This window comes from Mirounga leonina, unplaced genomic scaffold, assembly GCF_011800145.1.
Source record: "Mirounga leonina isolate KUSES-001 unplaced genomic scaffold, KU_Mleo_1.0 Mir_101609, whole genome shotgun sequence".
In the NCBI taxonomy this organism is placed as follows: domain Eukaryota; kingdom Metazoa; phylum Chordata; class Mammalia; order Carnivora; family Phocidae; genus Mirounga; species Mirounga leonina.
This window is the reverse complement of record NW_023270164.1, coordinates 11,912,071-11,933,992: the sequence shown is the minus strand read 5'-3', so window position 1 is coordinate 11,933,992 and position 21,922 is coordinate 11,912,071. Positions and strand designations below refer to the sequence as shown.

The window sequence follows — 21,922 nt, the reverse complement described above, 5'->3', positions numbered from 1 at the left end:
ATAGATAATCTGAAATCATATAACTACTACAGAATTTGAAGCTATTTTCAAAAAGCTTCCAAAAGGAAATGTCCAGGCCCAGATGGTTTCACTGGAGGATTCAACCAGTTAAAGGAAAAATTAGCATAATTCTACATAATCTCTTCCAGAAAATACGAAAGAAGAGAATACTTCTTACCTCATTCTATGAGGCCAGTACTACCCCAATACTAAAACCAGACAAAAACAGTACAAAAAACTAAAACTGTAGGCCAATATCTTTCATAAACCGAGTTACAGAAAATCCTCAAAAAAAAAAAAAAAAAAAAAAGGCAGTAGCTAATCCATTCCCGCAACATATAAAAAGAATTATACACCACAACCAAGTGAGATCTATTCCAGGAATGTAAGGCTGGTTCAACATTCAGAAATCAATCAGTGCATTCTCCCATATTAACAAGCTAAAGAAGAAAAATCACAAGATCATATAAATTCATACAATATTGACAAATTTCAACACCCATTCATGATAAAACGAAATAGACACATAGATCAATGGAACAGAATAAAGAACCTAAAAATAGCCCCACACAAGTATGTGCAATTTATTTTTCACAAAGGTGCAAAACAAGTCAAAGAAGGAAGGACAGTCTTCAACAGATGGTGCTTGAGTAATTGAACATTCAAACAGATGAGCTTCAACCTAAGTCTCACACTAGATACAACACTGAACTCAAAATGCACCACGAACAGCAGGAAGGAGAAACGGACCAATCACCAACACACTGGAGAATTTCTCTCTCCTCGGGAACAGGAGACAAGGACAACAAAGAGTGTACATTTTGTATGACACAGTTGACAACTAAACAACTAAATATTATTTTTGATTAAAATATGGAACATTTATAAAAATTCACCACGGCCTAGGCCATGAGTCTTCTCCTGTTTCGAGGAAGGAGCTTCACGTAGACATTTTTCTGACCACAGAAAACTAAGGCTAGAAATCTATTAAAAAGATAAACTTTTGGAAACTAAAAACGCACTTCTAAATAACTCGTGGGCAGAAGAAAAATCAACTCTTAGGGTACACTTAGAACATAATGGACCGAACCTTGTGGGTCTTAGAGTGAACTTCAGGACCTTAACGTTGAGAGAAGAGGAAAGCCTGCAAAATAATGATCGAATCATCCAATCCGTTAGACAACCGATTCCATCACTGACCACACAGAATCCCCCAACACTCACGCTCCCCGGGGCCCCATCACCTCCACATCCCTCCGACACAGAGCATTGAGATCCTCCTGACAACTATTAAACCACCGCTGAGAACCGTAGCCGCTTCCGGTCACCACCCCCTAGCACCGCCCCTTCTCAGGGTTTGCGGCGACGGGCGAAGGGGGCGTGGTCCTGCACACGCGCAAAACTACATTCGAAGCCGCTGTCCGCCCAGAGTCGACGTGGGGATGTTACGGAATCGGTGCTTTGGAGCGTTCAGGGCCCCAAGGCCGCGTTGCCAGGCGGGGAACGTGGCCGCGCCCAGGTCGCGCTTCCCCGTGGGGTGCGCCATGTTGGAGGAGTGACCGTTCCGTACCGACGGTGAGGAAGCCTCCAAACTCACAGAGCAGAGCGGCGGAGCTGTCTCAGTGGCGGGGAGCATGGGTGGCGACGTTCTTTGGGGCGGTCTTCCTGGAGGAGGGGGGTCTTTGGATCTGTACTCTGGATCTGTGTAATAATGTTCAGAGAAGCTGAAGGGCCTCTGCAAAGACGCAGACGTGCCAGCGGCTGTGCTCTCCTGGCAGATACCACACGATGTGAAAGCGGGGGAGAAGTCAGACTGGTTTACAGTGCTCTCCTGGAACATACCACGAGCGAAGAAGGGGAAGAAATTGGGGGTGTGCAGGCCTCCTAGGACATAGCACTGACGGATAAAGGGGAAGTCGGTGTCAGATTCCCCTCCGTTGTGCTTGTAGGGGTTGGCTGCGGGGTCTGAATGCTCCCATAGTCTACATTATCTCCCACTCCAGCAACCCCAGATGAAATAAAATATGAACAAACAATACTTTTTTATTTTTCCTTAATCTAAAGCATTACGTCAATAAAAGCATCTTCAGGAAACTATTATTTTTATTTCCACATAAAATAAAATCTGCACTGTGATAGTGCCCTTTTGAAAATGTAGCTTTAAGACGAGACTGATGCTGCCCTTCAACCGGTTTGCTGTCCCTAATATTACTTCTAATATAGAAATTCCCTTCTATATTAGATGCCCATACCCTTCTAGGACGTGTCACTGGGGTAGGAAGGGAAGAAGTCCTGTTGCCCTTTACCTGGGAATGCCTACTTTCCCTTCAAAACCAAGTTCAAATATCGCCTCCTCCAGGGAGTCCTACAGGCAGAAGGCTCTGTACCCCACTGAAGGTTTCTCTGAATCCTCAGGTGAGGAAGGTATTTTGAGGGGACCCGACACAGGCTCAGGTATGGACTTACTGGATGCTCTCAGTCCAATCACATCCCCTCTGCTCAGTTTCACAATCTGGAATGTAAGAGTGTCCTACTCAGCCTAAGACCATCTGGGACTAATTTGTAGTCTGACAGATCCATCAGTCAATGAGGGAGACCACACACCAGAGGAACCATGGAACCACTAAACAAAGAGAAAGGTAGAGTTACAGGATTCGGAGGAATGGTGAAGTTCAGATGAAATAGAAATGAAGCAGTGTTTTGGTGACCTTAAGGCAAAATGGAGCTGTATGTGAACCACAAAGTGAACTTGAGTCCTGTTTTCCTGAAAACAATAAAGTTAAGATAGATATAAAATGTTGTGTCTAGATACCCCTCATCTCGGGTCAGGGTTGGAAATCCTGGCTGCTTCTTTGTGTCTAAGTGACTTAGAGTCTCCAGCAAGAGTAGGATGTTTCGTTTGAACGGATACCATTTGAAATAGCAGCTTTCTGATAGTCCGTGATTGTAGTGAAGGAAGTTTCCCAGTGACTGAGAAAGCAGTAGTCACTCAAAGTAGAGTTCTTCATGGCATTACAGCGGCAGCACGTCCTTGGGAGAAATAGTGTTTCCCAATAACTTTGCATCTGACTTTATCTGTGATTGTTCTCCTAGCCTGATGAATGGCAGGGCAGATTTTTATAGTCCGAGCTACTTTTTGCTTTCTTAGAGGGTTGGACTCTAAGCATTCCAAATTCTCTTTCTACATATATAGCCCTGGTCTGATAGTTTACTGAATGAAGAAACAAAGAAGGAATTGAATCACTGGTAGCTTGTCTGACGTGCTTCTATATAGAGTTGCAAGAATCCCTGTTCATGTTGTTGAGCATCTTAATAGTACTACAGTTATATTTCAAAAAAATAATAGACCGTTAGACCATTTCAGAGAAGAAGGAAAGATAGAGCCAATAAGCATATGAGGAGGTGTTCAAAGTCATTAGCTATCAGGCAAATACAAATCAGGACATGATGAGATGACATTTTATACCCACTCAATTCACAAAAATTTCAGTCTGACAATACCCAGTATGGAAGAGGATGTGCACCCACAGGATCGTTTTGCCCTGTGGAAGGGCAAAATCAGTGTAACCGCTTGTAGAGAGCAAAATGGAGTCTGTCGTGTCAAGCAGGAGCCCGTGTCAAGCAATGACGCAAGTAGGTAAAGGTACTGCAGCTAGGAGGGATGGCCGGGACCAGCATCAGCCGACACCCCGGAACTGATAACGAGCAGAACCAGAGGAGGTCTGCAGGGACCCGAAACCAATTAAACCCCTTTAAAAGGGGAGGATTTTTGCAGCAAGCTGTTAGACTCTTCAGACGTGACCCCTCTGTCTGACCACTTAGAAAAGGCAGCTGCCTCTGATAGCTGTGCCCGATTGATCTCCGAACAGAACTGAGATCCTTCACTGCTTGAACGTAAGAAGCAGCAGGTGCCAAGAGTGGCCCCAGATTGGGCGGAGGCCTTATCTCAATTGCATGCTCAGACTGACTTTGTGTTTCATTCCTTAACTTCCTACACCCTTCTGTTATCTTGTTCGTTGCGTGGTTGGTCTTCTGTCCTGCTCTGTGTGCTGTGTAAGAAGCCAGGTTTAATCACATGGTGAAATGTCACTGAGTTTGGAGTCCCGAACCTGCTTTATAATGGTGATAAACTTTGCTTTATGATTGAATAAAGCTGACATTGTGGAAAGACACAACTCATGGTGTGCACCTTCATAGTGTGCTTATGACACCACTTTAGAAAATAGGCATTCCCTCCTACAAGTGAATATTTACATACCTCACAATCCAGCCAGTCCACTCGTAGGAATGTATCCAAAAGAGGGTAGGGGGCCTGGCTGGCTCAGTCAGTTAAGCATCCGACCCTTGATTTCGGCTCAGGTCATCATCTCAGGGTCGTGAAATTGAGCCCCGAGTTCAGGCTCTGTACTGGGCATGGAGCCTGCTTAAGATTCTCTCTCTCCCTCTCCCTCCACCCCTCCCCCCCCACACCCTCTCTTTGTCAAACAAACAAACAAAAAGGAACATTCCCACATGAAACCTAGGATATGCATGACAATCCCTTCACAACAGAAAAACCTAGAAACAAAACTGGATGCTCATCAACAGGAGTCAAAATGAATAAACTAGAATAATACTCAACAATATGGATGAACATTAAAGAAAAAAAACCCTGTAATTCCCGAAAGATTATATAAAGCATAACACACTTTTATAAGAATAAAAGCTACTAACATAAAGAACATAAACTATTTAGGACTGTATGTAATTGCAAGAAAATTACGTTAAAAAATAAAAGGTTTATGAACTTGGGATTCAGGATGATGTTTACCTCAGTTAAGGGGAGGCAGGGCAATGAATTGGGGGACCACATGGATAGATGCAGGTTATCATCAAGGCCATACAAAGGGTGGTAGGCACATTAAGTGCTAACTTTACTATCAAAACTATTTAAATTAGGGGCGCCTGGGTGGCTCAGTCGGTTAAGCGTCTGCCTTCGGCTCAGGTCATGACCCTGGGGTCCTGGGATCGAGCCCCGCGTTGGCTCCCTGCTCAGCGGGGAGCCTGCTTCTCCCTCTCCCTCTGCCCCTCGCCCCTGCTCGTGCGCGCTCTCTCTCTCTCTCTCTCAAATAAATAAAATCTTTGAAATAAATAAAATAAAAATAAATAAATACTATTTAAATTAATTGGGAAAATTAAGCTGTTAGGTAAATATCTAAATGTAAAAAGACAAAGTCTGCATGGAGAAAAGTGCCATCCCTTCCTTGAGTAGGGCAAGAAAATCGTTGGCCCCAGCCCAGAGACGCCATCCAGTGGTGGGATGAGCAGAGAGGCAGGAGGCCCATGACCTTGACACTTACCGAAGCCCCTGCCAAAGATGCTCTGGCTCCATGGCTCACTCCATCATCATACCTGCTCCAGTGTCTTTTCTTTAGATGTCTTCCTTCCCCGACCTACCCCCACTACTCTCTAGCTCCTCACCATGCCTTAGTTTTCTTCGTAGCCTTCTGTTTTTTCAGAATGATCTTATTCATTTACTGTTCACCCATTTACTTGTTCATGCTGATACTGAAGTGAGTTCTGCTTCTCATATATGTGCAGTAATTGACTGCTTTATTTTTGGTAGCTGTACCACACATGTAGAGAGCAGTAAAACACATAAAAGCAGGGTCATTGTCTTAAAAGATTATTCCCTTCAAAAGACTCTGCAGGCATCTCTGGATGATACAACTAATTATAAAATTGATTTGGTAGGAGTAAGGCAGGAAATGCTAACAAGATGGAGAACTTGTAAGTATTTAAGACCCTATTTGTTCATCCATCAAATATTTATTGATCACCAGTCACTGCTCTTGGTACTTGATATTGGGTAAAACAAAACAGACCCCAAACTCCTAGTTTCATGAGCCCAACATCCTAGTGGGGAAGAGGGCAATAAACACTGTTTGTCAATAGTTGATAACTGCTAAAGGGGGTGGATGGGGCACTAATGTGAGTTAGAAATATTGGGGGAGGGGGCTGCCACTTCAAATAGAGAGATCAGAGTCTCCTTTTAAACTCTACAACTGGGAACGCTTGAGCGGCTCAGTCGGTTAAGTGTCTGCCTTCGGCTCAGGTCATGATCCCGGGGTCCTGGGATCGAGTCCCGCATCAGGCTCCCTGCTCAGCGGGGACCTGCTTCTCCCTCTGCCTGCCGATCCCCCTGCTTGTGCGCGCTCTCTCTCTGACAAATAAATAAAGAAAATCTTTAAAGAAAAAAATAAAGTAAAATAAAATAAAAATAATTCTACAACTGACTGTCCTGAATCCTGGAGCAGGCCAGTTGTGAATCTTCACATTTATGCTGGCAACCAGTTGAAAACAAGGAAGAATGCAAGGTCAGAATATTTACACATCTGCAGCTAAGGACATAATGATGAGCACCTTTTTATCCTATTAGGTAAATGCAGAGTGGTATCCACGGTCTTCCCATCAGCCTTGTCTTGCATGTCTTCTTCCTTCAGTAGATGAAAAATATCTTACAATATGGTAAAATATTATCTGTCTTCCACTGACAGAGGTAGAGGAAAACTTCATAAAAGTATCAGGTTCAATGGCTAAGCAGGGACCTCTGGACCAAAGCCACAACCATTTACATATGTCAGGAGACAGCAGGCAATAATAGCTTATTTATTTTACACCCCAATTTTTTAAGTTTTTTTTTTGTTTTTTTAAAGATTTTATTTATTTATTTGACAGAGAGATAGAGCCAGAGAGCACAAGCAGAGGGAATGGCAGAGGGAGAAGGAGAAGCAGGCTCCCCGCTGAGCAGGGAGCCCGATGCGGGGCTCGATCCCAGGACCCTGAGATCATGACTTGAGCCGAAGGCAGATGCTTCACCGACTGAGCCACCTAGGCGCCCCTTAAACCCAACTTTTTTGGGAAATTTTTACACTACACAAAAGTTGAAAGAATTGTACTAGGAACATCCAAATGCCCTCCACCTGGATATAACAACTGTTAACTTTTGCTACATTTGCATAATCTCTTTCTGTACATACATACAGGCCCCATCATTTAAAAATAATGTAATAAATAAATAAATAAATAAATAAAATGTCCAAAGAAAATTATTTAAGGAACTGAAGTAGAGTTGTTAAAGGCTATATTCAACTGATGGGCATCAGGTAACCCCACCCCCACCTCTGACCCCAGATTGAAGCATGATTAGGGTTTATATAGGGGAAAGTTGGATATGTGTCTTTGCAGTTTGGGCTTAGGTGATAGGTTTTTTTTACCTTAAGGGAAGCTCACAGTTAGGGGATTGTTCTAGTTTTTGAGCCCCTCTCCTGATCAGACCCCCATATCATCAGAACAGTACTTTCTGAGAATTGTTTTTGTAAGCCTTGTGGCTTATCCACTAGTCAAAGTTCATGCGGAAGGGGGAAGGATAGATAGCAAAAGAAAGAAAGAAAGGACTCCAGCATGTTTGTTTTATAATACCTTTCTACAGTAAACTGCAATCATTATGCTCTCTAAAAGCTAAATACTCAGCATGTATCTCCTGGGGGACTGAATATACAAATGGACAATGGCCAGACCATATAGAGTTGATCCTTGAACAAAGGAGTTTTAACTGCACAGGTCCACCTATAGGCAGAATTTTCTTGATAAATACAGTACAGTATTGTTAATGTATTTTCTCTTACAATTTTAATAGCATTCTTTTCGCTAGCTTACTTTATTGTAAGAATACAGTATATAATACATAGAACATACAAAATATGTGTTAATCAACTATTTACGTTATCAGTAAGGCTTCTAGTCAACGGTAGGCTATTAGTAGTTAAATTTGGAGGGAATCAAAAGTTATTCCACTGTGTGTGTGTTGGCGGGAGCAGTGCCCCTAAGCCCAGCGTTGTTCAAGGGTCAACTGTATTATGACAATAGAATTCTGACCTACAACTTCTATAGCAATAATCCTGAGAAGCCAAACCATTACCTCTGCAGCAATGGGTCTAGATGGCCAGGACTTAGTCAATGACCACCAACCTCCTCATTTTTTGCCCCCACTTTCCACTTCCAACTCAGGTCCATCCAGAGAAAACCAAATCTGCTCCCCAAACCAATCACCTAGGATGCCCGGCTTCTAGTTATTAGCCTGCTTACAGCTTCCTCATGCCAACAGCTTTCCAATTAGAACACACCTGAAGCCTTCCCTCTTTTTTTTTTTTTTTTTACTATAAAGCGTTACCCCCTCTGTCTGCCTTTGAGTCTCTGCCAAAAGGCAAGTGACAGTGTCTGATTTCCTTGCTAGAGCAAGTTCAGAATGAATGTCCTTTGCTTTTCTCATTTGGTTTGTCTTCATTTATTTCCACAGGGCATACCTGAAGTCTTTCCTTTTTTCACTATACGTGATGCTGACTGCCTCCCTTGCTATAGAAAGCTCTGTAGTCTTTGTCCCCATTTGGGTCATCTTTGTATATTTCCACACTCCTAAGAATAGGACTTTTTTTTTTTTTTTTTTTGCAGAGCCACAAGCCCATTCCACATCTAAGAAATCCGAGATACAATTTTCAGTTTCTAAAAAAGATTTTATTTATTTATCTGAGAGAGTGCGTGCACACACACGTGTGCATGCGCACGCATGTGCGAGCACACACACACACACATACACACATGAGTGAAGGGAGGGGCAGAGGGAGAGGGAGAAGCAGACTTCGCTCTGAGCAGGGAGCCCAACCTGGGGCTCAATCCAGGACCCTGAGATCAAGACCTGAGCCAAAGTCAAATGCTTAACTGACTGAGCCACCCAGGCACTCCGACTTTCAATTTTATTTAAAAATTATCATATAATAAAATTACATTCTTGGTGTACAGTTCATTAATTTGAATAAACGTATAGGTTTGTATAACCACCACCACCATCGGATTACAGACAGTTCCATCACCTCCCCCAACTCCTCCCGAAAACCTCATCACACTTAAGAAATTTAACAATGATAAAATAATAGTGTGCATCCCAAATTCAAATGTTTCTAATTACCCTTAAATTTCTTTACAACTTTTTAAAATCCCAAATACTATTAGGGCTCATGCCTGGCATTTGGCATCGTTCATGTCATCTCATCTCTTTAGTCTCTAATCTCTTTTTATTTTTATTATTTTTTTTTCTAATCTCTTTTTAATCTAAGAGCATTTTCCCAGCCTGTTTTGTCTGTCACGACCTTGATATTTTTGAAGAGAGTTTGCCAATTGTGGTGTAGATGTTTCTGCATTTCTAATTGTTTCCTCATGAATAGATTTAGGTCAAACAGCTTGGGAAAGAAATCCGCATGGGTGATTTGTCCCTCTCGGTGAGTCATGTCTGGAAACATGTTTCCATGCGTTCTATATTTGGTAACGGCTAAGTTTAATTTCTTCATTGTAAAGAAATATTTTTTCTTTTCTTTTTTTTTTAAAGATTTATTTATTTATTTTAGAGAGAGAACGGGGAGGGGCAGAGGGAGAGGGAGAGAGAATCTCCAGCAGGCTCCTGGCTGAGCTCAGAGACCTCGGAGGGGCTGGATCTCATGACCCTGAGATCATGACCTGAGCCGAAATCAGAAGTCGGATGCTTAACTGACTGAACCACCCAGGTGCCCCAGAAATCTTTTTTCTTTTGTATTTCATTATTTTTCTATGGGGTAATTCTTTAGGGACCATGTGAATAATCTATTCACCCAATGTATTTGTTTGCTAGGGCTGCCATAGCCTAATACCATAAATTGGGTGGCTTAAATAACAGAAATCATTTTCTCACCAGTTGTGGAGGCTAGAAGTCCAAGAACAAGGTGTTGGCAGGTTTGGTTTGTCCTGAGGCCTCTCTCCTTGGCTTGCATATGGCCCCTCCCTTGCTGCATTTTCACAGGGTTGCTCAGCTATGCAGTTCATGTTCGGTGTCTCTCTGTAAATCCTAATCTCTTCTTATAAAGACGCCAGTCAGATTGGATCAGTGCTCACCCTAAGGGCATCATTGTAACTTAATCACCTCTTCAAAGGCCCTATCTCCAAATATGTCACATTCTCAGATACTGAGGGTTAGGGCTTCACATACGAATTTGGGGGGAACACAATTCAGCCCATAACACTCAGTAACCATTCACAAGATCGTTTTATCATCCATTGATGATCTTTGCTTAAAACAATGATTAACTTGGGGTTTGCAGATGGTGGTTTTCTAATTCTATGTCTTTCTATAATTATTAGTTGACATTGTTCTGTAAAGAGCTTTCCTTCCTCTTGCATGTTCGTTTGTTTGCCGAGAATTATTATATTCATGTGCCAGCATCATAATGTATTTGCAGATACATTACATAACACACAATTAGTGCACAAGAAATATCAGTGCATTTAATGGACAGTAAGTACTATCATAACATCTTACTAGAACCCCCAGACACAACCTGTACTCATTGGTTCCAGTTTCCTTCCCCAGTTACAATTTGTCATACATACTGGTCCCCAGGTCTTTCTTTGCCCTGCTCTGAAACCATGTTTATTCTTACTGCTAATGTTACATCTTGATGCTTCTTGAGTCTACTGACTGAAATCATGCTGATGATTTGATTTCATTGATTTCTTTGAGTCCTGCTGATGAACACTTGGATTTTTCTATATTTTTCTATTTCAAACAATGCCACAATGGGCCATCTTGCAATATACCTTCCAATCATGTATAGGTGTATTCCTGGAATAGAGTCCCAGAAATGTCGTTTCTGAGTTGTAATTGAATGCAATTGTAATTTGCTAAATATTTTCACATTCACCTCCATAGGATTGTATCATTTGGACTGTGCCCAGTGATAGAGGAGAGCGTCTGTTTTCCCACAACTTCACCACAGGATGGGTTGTTGAACTTTTAGATTTTTGCCAATCTTGATAGGTGAGAAATGATATCCCAAGTGCAGTTTTAATTTTCATTTCTCTTACTAGGAGAGTGATTGAGCATCTATTTATATGTTTAAAATCATCTGTATTAGTTTTTCTGTTAATGATTTTTGCCCCTGTTTAGTTCAATTAATATGATGATTCATACTAATATTCTTCAAAATTTTTAAATTCCCTTGTAATCCCCCTTTAGTCTTACTTGGTTGTGACATATTATTCTTTTATTTTGTTAAAAGATTTTATTCATTTATTTGAGAGAGAGAGAGAGAGACAGAGCATGAGCATGAGCAGGGAGGTGGAGGCAGAGGGAGAAAGCAGGCTCCCCGCCAAGCAGGGAGCCCGACGCGGGGCTCGATCCCAGGGCCCCGGGATCATGACCTGAGCGGAAGGCAGTGGCTTAACCGACTGAGCCACCCAGGTGCCCCCCCAATAACTTTTCATATGAAGTCTATAGCAGTACTGTGGGTGCACCTGGAGTCCAGTTTTTAGCTTTTACTTATCTGTTTTTAATTATCTTTGTTGTGGTAAAAACACATACCATAAACTTTGCCATCTTAACCATTTCTAAGTGCACCATTCAGTAGTGTTAAGTATATTCACGTTGCTGTGCAACTAGTCTCTAGAACTCTTTCATCTTGCAAAACCGAAACAGAACTAATCCATGTGTGGTATATAATATACAAGCTACTCAGAAATATAAAAATAGTATAATGAACCCCTTTATACCCATCACCCATGTACAATAATTATCAACAATTATGAGCATATGACCAATCTTGTTTTATTAACTACTGCTGGGTTTTTTCTTAAAGCAAATCACTGAAATGATACTTCATTCTTACTTCCTTCAGTATATGTCTCTGTTTTACAATACCATTATCACACTTAATTAGGTAAACTTATTTAATAGTATTGATCAGGTGTCGTATCTTTACTCATTTTCTAGCCATTTTTCTTTTTTTTTTTTTTTAAGATTTTATTTGTTTATTTGACAGAGAGAGAGAGAGAGAGACAGCGAGAGAGGGAACACAAGCAGGGGGAGTGGGAGAGGGAGAAGCAGGGGGAGTGGGAGAGGGAGAAGCAGGCTTCCCGCCGAGCAGGGAGCCCGATGCAGGGCTCGATCCCAGGACCCTGGGATCATGACCTGAGCCGAAGGCAGACACTTAACGACTGAGCCACCCAGGGGCCCCTCTAGCCATTTTTCTATCAATTATTGAGAATATTGTTAAAATCTCCAATTATACATGTTGGCTTCCCTAATTCTTCTTGCAAATTCGATCAGGTTTTGATTCATGTATTTTTTTTTAAGTTTTAATTTTAGGGTGCCTGGGTGTCTGGGGAGTCTGCTTCTCCCTCTCCCTCTGCCCCTCCCCCCCTGCTTGTGCTCTCTGTCTCTCTCATGCTCTCTCAAATAAATAAATAAAATCTTTAAAAAAATAAAATAAAAGTTTTAATTTTAATTCCATTTAGTTAATAGTATAAGTTAGTAATTCAACAGTTCCATACATGTCCCTGTTTTGATTTGTATTTCCCTGATGCTGAGTGATGTTAAACATTTTTTCATGTGTCTGTTGGCCATTTGTATGTCTTCTTTGGAGAAATGTCTGTTCATGTCTTCTGCCCATGTCTTGACTGGATTATTTGTGTTTTGGGTTTGAGTTTGATAAGTTCTTCATAGATCTTGAATACTAGCCCTTTATCTGATATGTCATTTGCAAATATTTTCTCCCATTCCATAGGTTGCCTTTTATTTTTGTTGACTGTTTCCTTTGCTGTGCAGAAGCTTTTTATCTTGATGGTTCAACATTCGCAAATCAATCAACGTGATACATCACATTAATAAAAGAAAGGACAAGAACTAACCAAGAAGAGGTTACTGCCTGTGTTCTCCTCCAGGATTTTGATTGATTCCTGTCTTACATTTAGGTCTTTCATCTGTTTTGAATTTATTTTTTGTATGGTGTAAGAAAAGGGTCCAGTTTCATTCTTTTGCACGTTGCTGTCCAGTTTTCCCAACACCATTTGTTGAAGAGACTGTCTTTTTTCCATTGGATATGCTTTTCTGCTTTGTCGAAGATTAGTTGACCATTTGGTTGTGGATCAATTTCTGGGTTCTCTATTCTGTTCCATTGGTCTATGTGTCTGGTTTTGTGCCAGTACCATACTGTCTTGATGATTATAGCTTTGTAATAGAGCTTGAAGTACAGAACTGGTGATGCCTCCAGTTTTGGTTTTCTTTTTCAACACTACTTTGGCCATTCGGTGTCTTTTCTGGTTCCATACAAATTTTAGGATTGTTTGTTCTAGCTCTGTGAAAAATGCTATTGGTATTTTGATAGGGATCACATTAAATGTGTAGATTGCTTTGGGTAGTACAGACATTTTAATAATGTTTGTTCTTCCAATGCATGAGCATGGAATGTCTTTCCATTTCTTTGTGTCCCATTCAATTTCTTTCATAAGTGTTTTATTGCTTTCAGAGTACAGATCTTTTTACTCTTTGATTAAGTTTATTCTTAGGTATCTTACGATTATTTGGTGCAATTGCAAATGGGATCGATTCCTTGATTTCACTTCTTGCTGCTTCATTATTGGTGTATAGAAATGTAACATATTTCTGTATATTGACTTTGTATACTGCAACCTTACTAAATATGTGTATCAATTCTAGCAATTTTTTGGTGGAGTCTTTCGTGTTTTCCACAGAGTATCATGTCATCTGCGAATGGTGAAAGTCTGACTTCTTCCTTACTGATTTGGATGCTATTTATTTCTTTTTGTTGTCTGATTGCTGAGGCTAGGATTTCCATTACTATGTTAAATAACAGTGGAGAGGGTGGACATCCCTGTCATGTTCCTGAATGTAGAAGAAAAGCTCTCATTTTCCCCCATTGAAGATGATATTAGCTGTGGGTCTTTCATATATGGCCTATATGATGTGGAGGTATGTTCCCTCTACCCCTACTTTATTGAGGGTTTTATCAAGAATGGATGCTTGTACTTTGTCAAATGCTTTTTCTGCATCTATTGAGAGGATCATATGGTTCTTTTTTAAAAGATTTTATTTATTTGACAGAGAGAGAAGGAGAGAGAGAGTACAAGCTGGGGGAGTGGCAGGCAGTGGGGGAGGGAGAAGCAGGCTCTCTGCTGAGCAGAGACCCTGATGTGGGGCTCAATCCCAGGATGCTGGGATCATGACCTGAGCCCAAGGCTTAACTGACTGAGCCATCCAGGTACCTCGGATCATATGGTTCTTATCCATTCCTTTATTAATGTGGTGTATTGTGTTGATTGATTTGCAAATATTGAACCATCCTTGCAAACCAGGAATAAATCCCACTTGATCATGGTGGATGATTTTTTTAATGTATTGTTGGACTCAGTTTGCTAGTACTTTGTTGAGGATTTTTACATGTATGTTTATCAGAAATATTGCCTTGTAGTTCTCCTTTTTTGTAATGTCTTTATCAGGTTTTGGTATCAGGGTAATGCTGGCCTAAAAGAATGAATTTGGAAGTTTTCTGTCCTTTTCTATTTTTTGGAATAGTTTGAGAAGTATATGTATTAGCTCTTTTTCATATGTTTGGTAGAACTCACCTGTGAAACCATTTGGACCTAGACTTCTGTTTGTGGGAGGTTTTTTGATTACTGATTCAATTTCATTGCTGGTTATTGGTCTGTTCAAATTTTCTATTTCTTCCTGATTCAATTTTAGGAGGTTATAGGTTTCTAGGAATTTATCTATTTCTCCTAGATTGTCCAATTTGTTGGCATATAATTTTTCATAATATTTTCCTATAATCCTTTATATTTCTGTGGTGTTCATTGTTATTTCTCCTCTTTCACTTGTGATTTTGTTTGAGTCTCCCCTCTCTTTTTTATGAGTCTGGCTAAAAGTTTATCAATTTTGTTAATCTTTTCAAGGAATCGGCTCCTAGTTTCATTGACCTGTTCTATTGCTTTTTTAGTTTCTGTTTTGTTTATTTCTGCTCTAGTCTTTATTATTTCCTTCCTTCTACTGGTTTTGGGTTTTCTTTGTTCTTCTTTTTCTAATTCCTTTAGGTGTAAGGTTAGGCTGTTTATTTGAGATTTTTCTTGCTTCTTGAGTTAGCCCTGTATCGCTATAAATTTCCCTCTGAGAACAGCTTTTGCTGCATCCCAAAGATTTTGGGCCATTGTGTTTTCATTTTCATTTTCTAATTTCCTTTTTTACTTCTTGGTTGATCCAGTCATTGTTATTAGCATGTCACGGAGTTCTCTTAACCTATTTTCATTTTTGTTATTCTTTTTTTCTCTCTCCTGTTCAGCTTGATTGCTTTCCATTACTCTGTCCTCCAGGTTGCTGATCTGTTTTCTGCTTCCTCTAGTCTACTATTTATTCCGTCTAGTGTATTTTTAATTTTGGTTATTAAGTTCTTCATCTCTGATTGGTTCTTTTTCTTTTTTTTAATTTAAGTTTTTTTTTTTTATTTGAGAGAGAATGAGACAGAGAGAGAGCATGAGAGGGGGGAGGGTCAGAGGGAGAAGCAGACTCCCCGCCAAGCAGGGAGCCCGATGCGGGACTCGATCCCGGGACTCCAGGATCATGACCTGAGCCGAAGGCAGTCGCTCAACCAACTGAGCCACCCAGGCGTCCCTGATTGGTTCTTTTTTATGTTTTACATCTCTTTGTTGAAAGTCTTGCCAAGTCCCTCCACTCTTTTCTCAAGTCCAGTGAGTATCTTTATGCCCATTACTTTAAATTCTCTATCAGGCATATTTCTTATCTCTGTTTTGTTTAGCTCTCTTGCTGTGATTTTGTTCTGTTCTTTCATTTGGGACATATTCCTCTGTCTCCTCGTGTTGTATAATTCTCAGTGTCTGTTTCTCTACATGTTAGGAAAATCTGCTACAGCTCTGCTCTTGAAAATAGTGGCCTAATGAAGAAGAGGTCCTGTAGTGCCCTGCAGTGCAATGTCCCCTGTTCACCAGAACCTGGCACTTCAGGGGTATTTCCTATGTGTGTTGTGTGTGCCCTGCTCTTGTGGCTGAGCTGCATTTACCTTCAGTACAGTTACCTGCAGTGGCTCTTTGTCTGTTATGGGAAGGGTTTGGTCCCTGTGTTATTAGTGGGCCAGTCCGGGGCTGTCTTGGGCTTGAGTTGAATCAGACCAGGGGTTTCCCAAAGCTGCAGTAGCACCGAACTGCAGAGCACTTTCTCTATGTTGCCCTCTGAGAAGCTTTCATTGGTTAACAGGGCCTGCAGTCAGACCAGATGTCTGCCCCAGAACACTGCTGATGTTGCCGCTCAACTGGTGTTTGTGATTATTTTCCTCTCTCCCTGGGGCAGGAGTCACTTTGGAGTTCTGCTGGCCCCTCTCAGGGATGCTTGCACACTGCCAGCCTTGCAGCACAGCTTGGGAGGGACTCCTACCAAGGGCAGGTCGGAGGCCATGTCCATAGGAGAATGTGGGGGTGGGGCACACAGTGTCAACAAGTCCCCACTGGTCTGCCACCTGAGGGGACCTGCAGCCACTTGGGGAAACTTCTGCTGAGTGCAAGGGGGTTGGAGGGGTAGATCCCCAGAAATGTGTGCGTGCAGGGCCTGCTGTTAGCAAGCTAGGTGGAGAGTGTCCACACTGGGCTGATTCCTGCAGGTGTCTGTGTATCTAGGCTGGGAGTTGGGAGAAGAAAATGGTGCCCACCAGTTCCTTTGCTCTTGGAGAAGTTTCCCAAAGATCCCTGCCCGTCCAGAACAGATTCTGAGATTATTAAGTAAATTGTCCTCCCATATACCCAGGCATTTTTCAAGCCGCTGCTTTTGTGCTGGGGCTGGTTGTTGTGCTGTCTCTTCAAGTGTGAGTACTCAGTTTCCTTTTACTCTGTGGCTCTCCCAGAGCCTAGCTGCTGATTTTTAAAGTTCTAGGTGTTAAGTCCCACTGACTGTAAAAATTCACAAAACCAGGCCCATCTGGTTTTCAAAGCCAAATGTCATGGGCATTTGTCTTCCCAGTGTGGGTCTCCCATGCCTGGTGTGCCTGGTGTGGGGTCTACTCCTCCCTCTCTCTGCACCCACGGTGTCCCTCCCTCCGGGGACAGTCCCGCAGGTCCATTTGTCTCCAAACCATGTCTCCACCCTTCCTACCCTCTTTGATGTGGCCAGTCTCTATATTTAGCCGTGGAGAGTCTGTTCGGCCAGTCTTTGTGGGCATTTTCTGGGATATTTACAGTAATGAGGGTATTATCTAGGTGTATCTGGGATCCTCCTACTCCACCATCTTTCTGAGGAGTCTAGTTCCCTATTCTATTGACTCATATAGTAATATCTTTTCTCCTTGCATTACAACTGTATGGTAGTACCATATCCACCTATGTAAAAGGACATTTCTCACAACTATTCAATTCTCTCATTCTCAGTATAGTAGCTGGAATCATCATTGCCCAAACCAGAAAATTTTCTCCCCTTCTAAATTCTGGACTCTGAAATTCCTACCCTTTTTTCTCTTTCTGAAAGTGCTATTTAAATGTCCTTTCTTTTCAAGTCCCATCTATGTCACCTTAAACCAAGTTTATATTTTATCATGTTTGGATTATTCTGTTCTTTATGGAATTATCTAATTCCAGTTTTTAACAAATTCATTTTAGGTACTATATATTACACATTTCATTACCTGAGCCATAACATTTATCTTATACTTGCTTTATGAAATAAAATTGCAGTTACTCCTTATTATGCAGCACATAATTAAATTCTCCTCTCAGTGATAACAGGCCACATATTTCCATTTTAACCTTATATCTATATATCTTCCATAACTTTTGCTTGACTTCAGTTTTCTTAATGTTTCCTACATGTAAAATTCCTTTCTGCATCTAGGCTATTGACTATTTAGGGCTCTGACTATTTAGATGCAGGTTTCACCTGTTCTATAAAACTAATTCTTAATTAATCCAACATCTAATATTCTTTTCTTTTCTTCATCCCCATCCCATAGAAACTCAGAACAGATAGAAACTTTCCCCCTTTATTTTATTTTTTAATTTAAAATTTTTGTAGAGGTAATACATTCACAAGTTTTGAAATTCCAAAAGTGTGAAAGAGCTCACAGTGAAAAATCTCACTCCCACCTTTGTCCCCAGTTCCCTTCCCCAGGGACTACCAGTGTTAATCATTTCTTAGGTATCCTTCTGGAAATATTCATATACAAAGAATATGTTTTTAAACCGTGGGGTATATGATCATTTCTTCCCTAGATCTTTTTTTAAATCTTTAAGAATAAAGGTGCCTGGGTGGCTCAGTTTGTTGAGCGTCTGCCTTCAGCTCAGGTCATGCAGGATCGAGCCCTGAATTGGGCTCCCTGCTCGGCAGGGTGCCTGCTTCTCCCTCTCCCTCTGCTGCACCCTCTATTTGTGTTCTCTCTCTCTGTCAAACAAAGAAATAAATAAAATCTTAAAAAATAAATCCTTAAGAATAAGAGCAATAGCAATATTTTATTCTTAAATTTTCTAACAGAAAAATGGAAAACCCAGTTCAAGAACTGAAATTATTGGTTTTGTGGAGCTAGGCAAACCAGAGTGTTTTGTTTCAGTGCATGTTTTTTAAGTGTGTCAAAAAGAATTCAAAGAAACAGATTATAGTGGTAAGGGGAATCTTGGCTTGAAAACAAAAAAAGAATTTAGCCTTTGTTGACTAATTATTCCAGTAAAGTGAACAACTCCCAAAGTGGATAGCATAGATAATGTCTGCTTTTAAAATTCAGAGAAAATAATGTCTTTCTAGAGGTGTGGTGAGGTTGTGAGTTAATTTTCAGAGTATAGGACTCTTAAATGATCTATGAGTCATACATACATTTTGAATTGGCACAAAGGAGCAGAAGAGGCAAGATTAATGGAAGAAGAGTATGAATAATTATTGGATTTGGGAATAAACTGGATTTTTTTTTTATTCTTATGTTATTCCCCATACATTACATCATTAGTTTTAGATGAAGTGTTCCATGATTCATTGTTTGTGCATAACACCCAGTGCTCCATGCAGAATGTGCCCTCCTCAATACCCACCACCAGGCTAACCCATCCTCCCACCCCCCTCCCCTCTAGAACCCTGTTTGTTTTTCAGAGTCCATCGTCTCTCATGGTTCGTCTACCCCTCCGATTTCCCCCGCTTCATTCTTCCCCTCCCGCTACCTTCTTCTTCTTTTTTTTTTTCTTAACATATATTGCACTATTTGTTTCATGGATTTTTTTTTTAAGATTTTATTCATTTATTTGAGATGGGGGAGTGAGAGAGAGCAGGAACAAGAGTGGGGGTGGGGTGGGCAGAGGGAGAGGGAGAAGCAAGTCCTCTGCTGAGCAGGGAGCCTAAGGCGGGGCTGGATCCCAGGACCCCGGGATCACGACCTGAGGCGAAGGCAGACGCTTAAACGACTGAGCCACCCAGGTGCCCCATAAAGTGGACTTTTTAAAGAAATGTTCATTACTAATAGAATGCAAACTCACATTCATAGCTATTTTTTTTCAGACTGATGACTCCATTTATGTGCTGCTTTTAGTCTGTGGGCTCCAAGTGTTAAACATAATTATTTTCAGCATAGGCATGAGTTTTTTACATTGAAGGTTGGTAGTTACTAAATATTGTCCACTCTAGTAAGTTTTTAAATGTAGTGAAAAGTTGGAAAAAGTTCCCAATCCATGCATATGAATCAGTATACTTAAGATCTATAAAATAAAGGAAAAGAAGCTTGGGGATATAAAAAGTACAACATAGGAGTAAAACAACAGTGAAGTTTGGGGGACAAGACAAAGTTCTGGATTCCAGCATTTTAGCTTGACTTTTTAACCAACTGAGCCACCTAGGCGCCCCTGGCCTGACTTTTTAAAAGAGGAAAACAAAACTGGATTTTGTGATCCAGTCATGCTCAGTATCTAAAAATTTGGTAGAATTGGATATAATTTATCAATTCTATTAATATTAAAGTCCTACTATATTTCATCTTCTATGCAAATCATTAAAATGTTAGTTATTTCCCTTTCCAGGTAACTTGATGTATTACTTAGGGTAAAGCTGAGCCTTAGTTTAAATCTAATCTCTCCTATGTATTACCCATGTTATCTTGGGAAAATTATTTACTCATTTTGAGCTTTAGTTTCTTCTAAAAACATGTATAATAGTATCTAACATAGATGATTACTGTGAGGATTAAATGAGTTTAAAGGTATGTACGTATGTGCGTATGTACATATACATCACTTAGAACAGTGCCTGGCAGGTCCTAAGTGCTATATAAGTACATAGCATATAGCAAGAACCATAGGAATATTGCCTATGACTATCATCATCATCATCATCATCATCATCATCATCATCATCATCTGATGTCCCTCTGTCCAACCTGGATCAGTTACATGTAGCTCATCTATATTTGGTTAATTATTCTATGTTTCAATTTCATGTTCTTTTTTCCTTTTTTAGGAGGGAAGTGTAACATTAAAACTCTATAGGAGAAAATTTCCATAAAAGCTTATTTCACAATGAGATAGGGGATGAATTCAAGAGGAACTATTCATTGTTTCCATTATTAATAAAAACTGTAGTAAGATGATGACCAGATAGAGAAATATAAAGACAACTGAAATAGACTTTTGAGGGATGCCTGGGTGGCTCAGTCGGTGAAGCGTCTGCCTTCGGCTCAGGTCATGATCCCAGAGTCCTGGGATCGAGTCCCACATCGGGGGGAGGGGGTCCCTGCTCAGCGGGGAGTCTGCTTCTCCCTCTCCGCCTGCAGCTCCCCCTGCTTTGTGGTCTCTCTCTCTCTCTCTCTCTGACAAATAAATAAATAAAATCTTTAAAAAATAAAAAACAAAATAGACTTTTGAGTCATGTTGCTTTCATCAATAAGAACACATTGAATAAGAAGAGATACTAGGAATATAAGTACTTGGAAAAATAATTCAATGAGCCCACACTTAATTCATAAAATTTTACTCAGTTTTTCCCATACTAACTGTACTAATTCTCATACAGGTGAGAAATTCTGTGAACCTAATCAATGTGGTAAGTACTCAGCCATAAGCAAGAACATGTTCCTCTTCCAAAATTTCTTATTGGGAAGATAGCCTATGTATGCACTGAATGTGGGAGGGTCTTCACTCAGAAGTCACACTTCTTTGCACATCAGATTATTCATTCTTGGAAAAAACCCTGTGAGTGCAATATGAGAAGCTTTCACCCATCAGTCAATATTCAGGTTGCATTGGCGAATTCATAAAGGAGAGAAACCCTATATATGCACTGACAGTAGGCAGGCTTTTATCCCAAAGACACACTTGGTTGCACAGCAAAGAATTCATAGTGGAAAGAAACCTTCTGAATGACTGTGTGAAATCTTTCACTTCCAAATCACAACTTCATGAACATAGGAGAACTCACACAAGAGAAAAACCCTATGTATGCCCAAAATGTGGGAAGTTCTTCTCCAAAAGATCAAATTTCCTTGCACACCAAAGACTCATACTGGAGAGAGAGGTTATCTTTGTCCTGAATGTGGAAAGGCCGTCACTTGCAAGTAAGTCTTGATTACACATCAGAGAATTTGTACTGGTGGAAAAACCTTATGAATGCAGTGACTGTGGAAAAACCTTTACCCAGAAGTCTCACCTCAATGTGCATCTGAATTTTCTTACTGGAGAGAAACCCTATGGATGTACTGAATGTGGAAAGGCCTTCAACCAGAAGTCAAACTTAATTATACATCAGAAAGGTCATATTAGAGAAAAACTCTATGAATGGGGTGGTTGTGAAAATCCTTTCACTTTCAAGTCCCAGCTCCATGAGCATCAACAAAGTCACACACAAGAGAGACCCTACATATGCAAGAGATGTGGGAAGTATTTCACCAAAAAATCAAATCTCCTTGCACACCAGAAAATTCACACTGGAGAGAAATCCCATACATGTCCTGAACGTGGGAAGACTTTCACATACAAGTCAGTTTTGATTACACATCAGAGAATTCATCCTGGGGTGAAACCTTCTGAATGTGGTGACTGTGGGAAA

At 40.7% G+C, this 21,922-nt stretch overlaps 1 protein-coding gene across 3 annotated transcripts in view; it reads right to left on the bottom strand.

Annotated features, from left to right (window-relative positions):
- Positions 1–1,916, bottom strand: part of ZNF81 (zinc finger protein 81) — a 102,617-nt gene extending 100,701 nt beyond the window's left edge. The window contains exon 1 of one of the 3 annotated variants that reach the window (XM_035003933.1): positions 1,598–1,916. The gene's annotated coding sequence lies outside the window, so the exon portion shown is untranslated. Of the gene's footprint in view, positions 1–1,090; positions 1,210–1,244; positions 1,322–1,597 lie in introns of those variants that run through there. The other 2 variants (XM_035003914.1, XM_035003923.1) reach the window with 2 other exon arrangements.
- Positions 1,917–21,922: the final 20,006 nt, after the last annotated feature.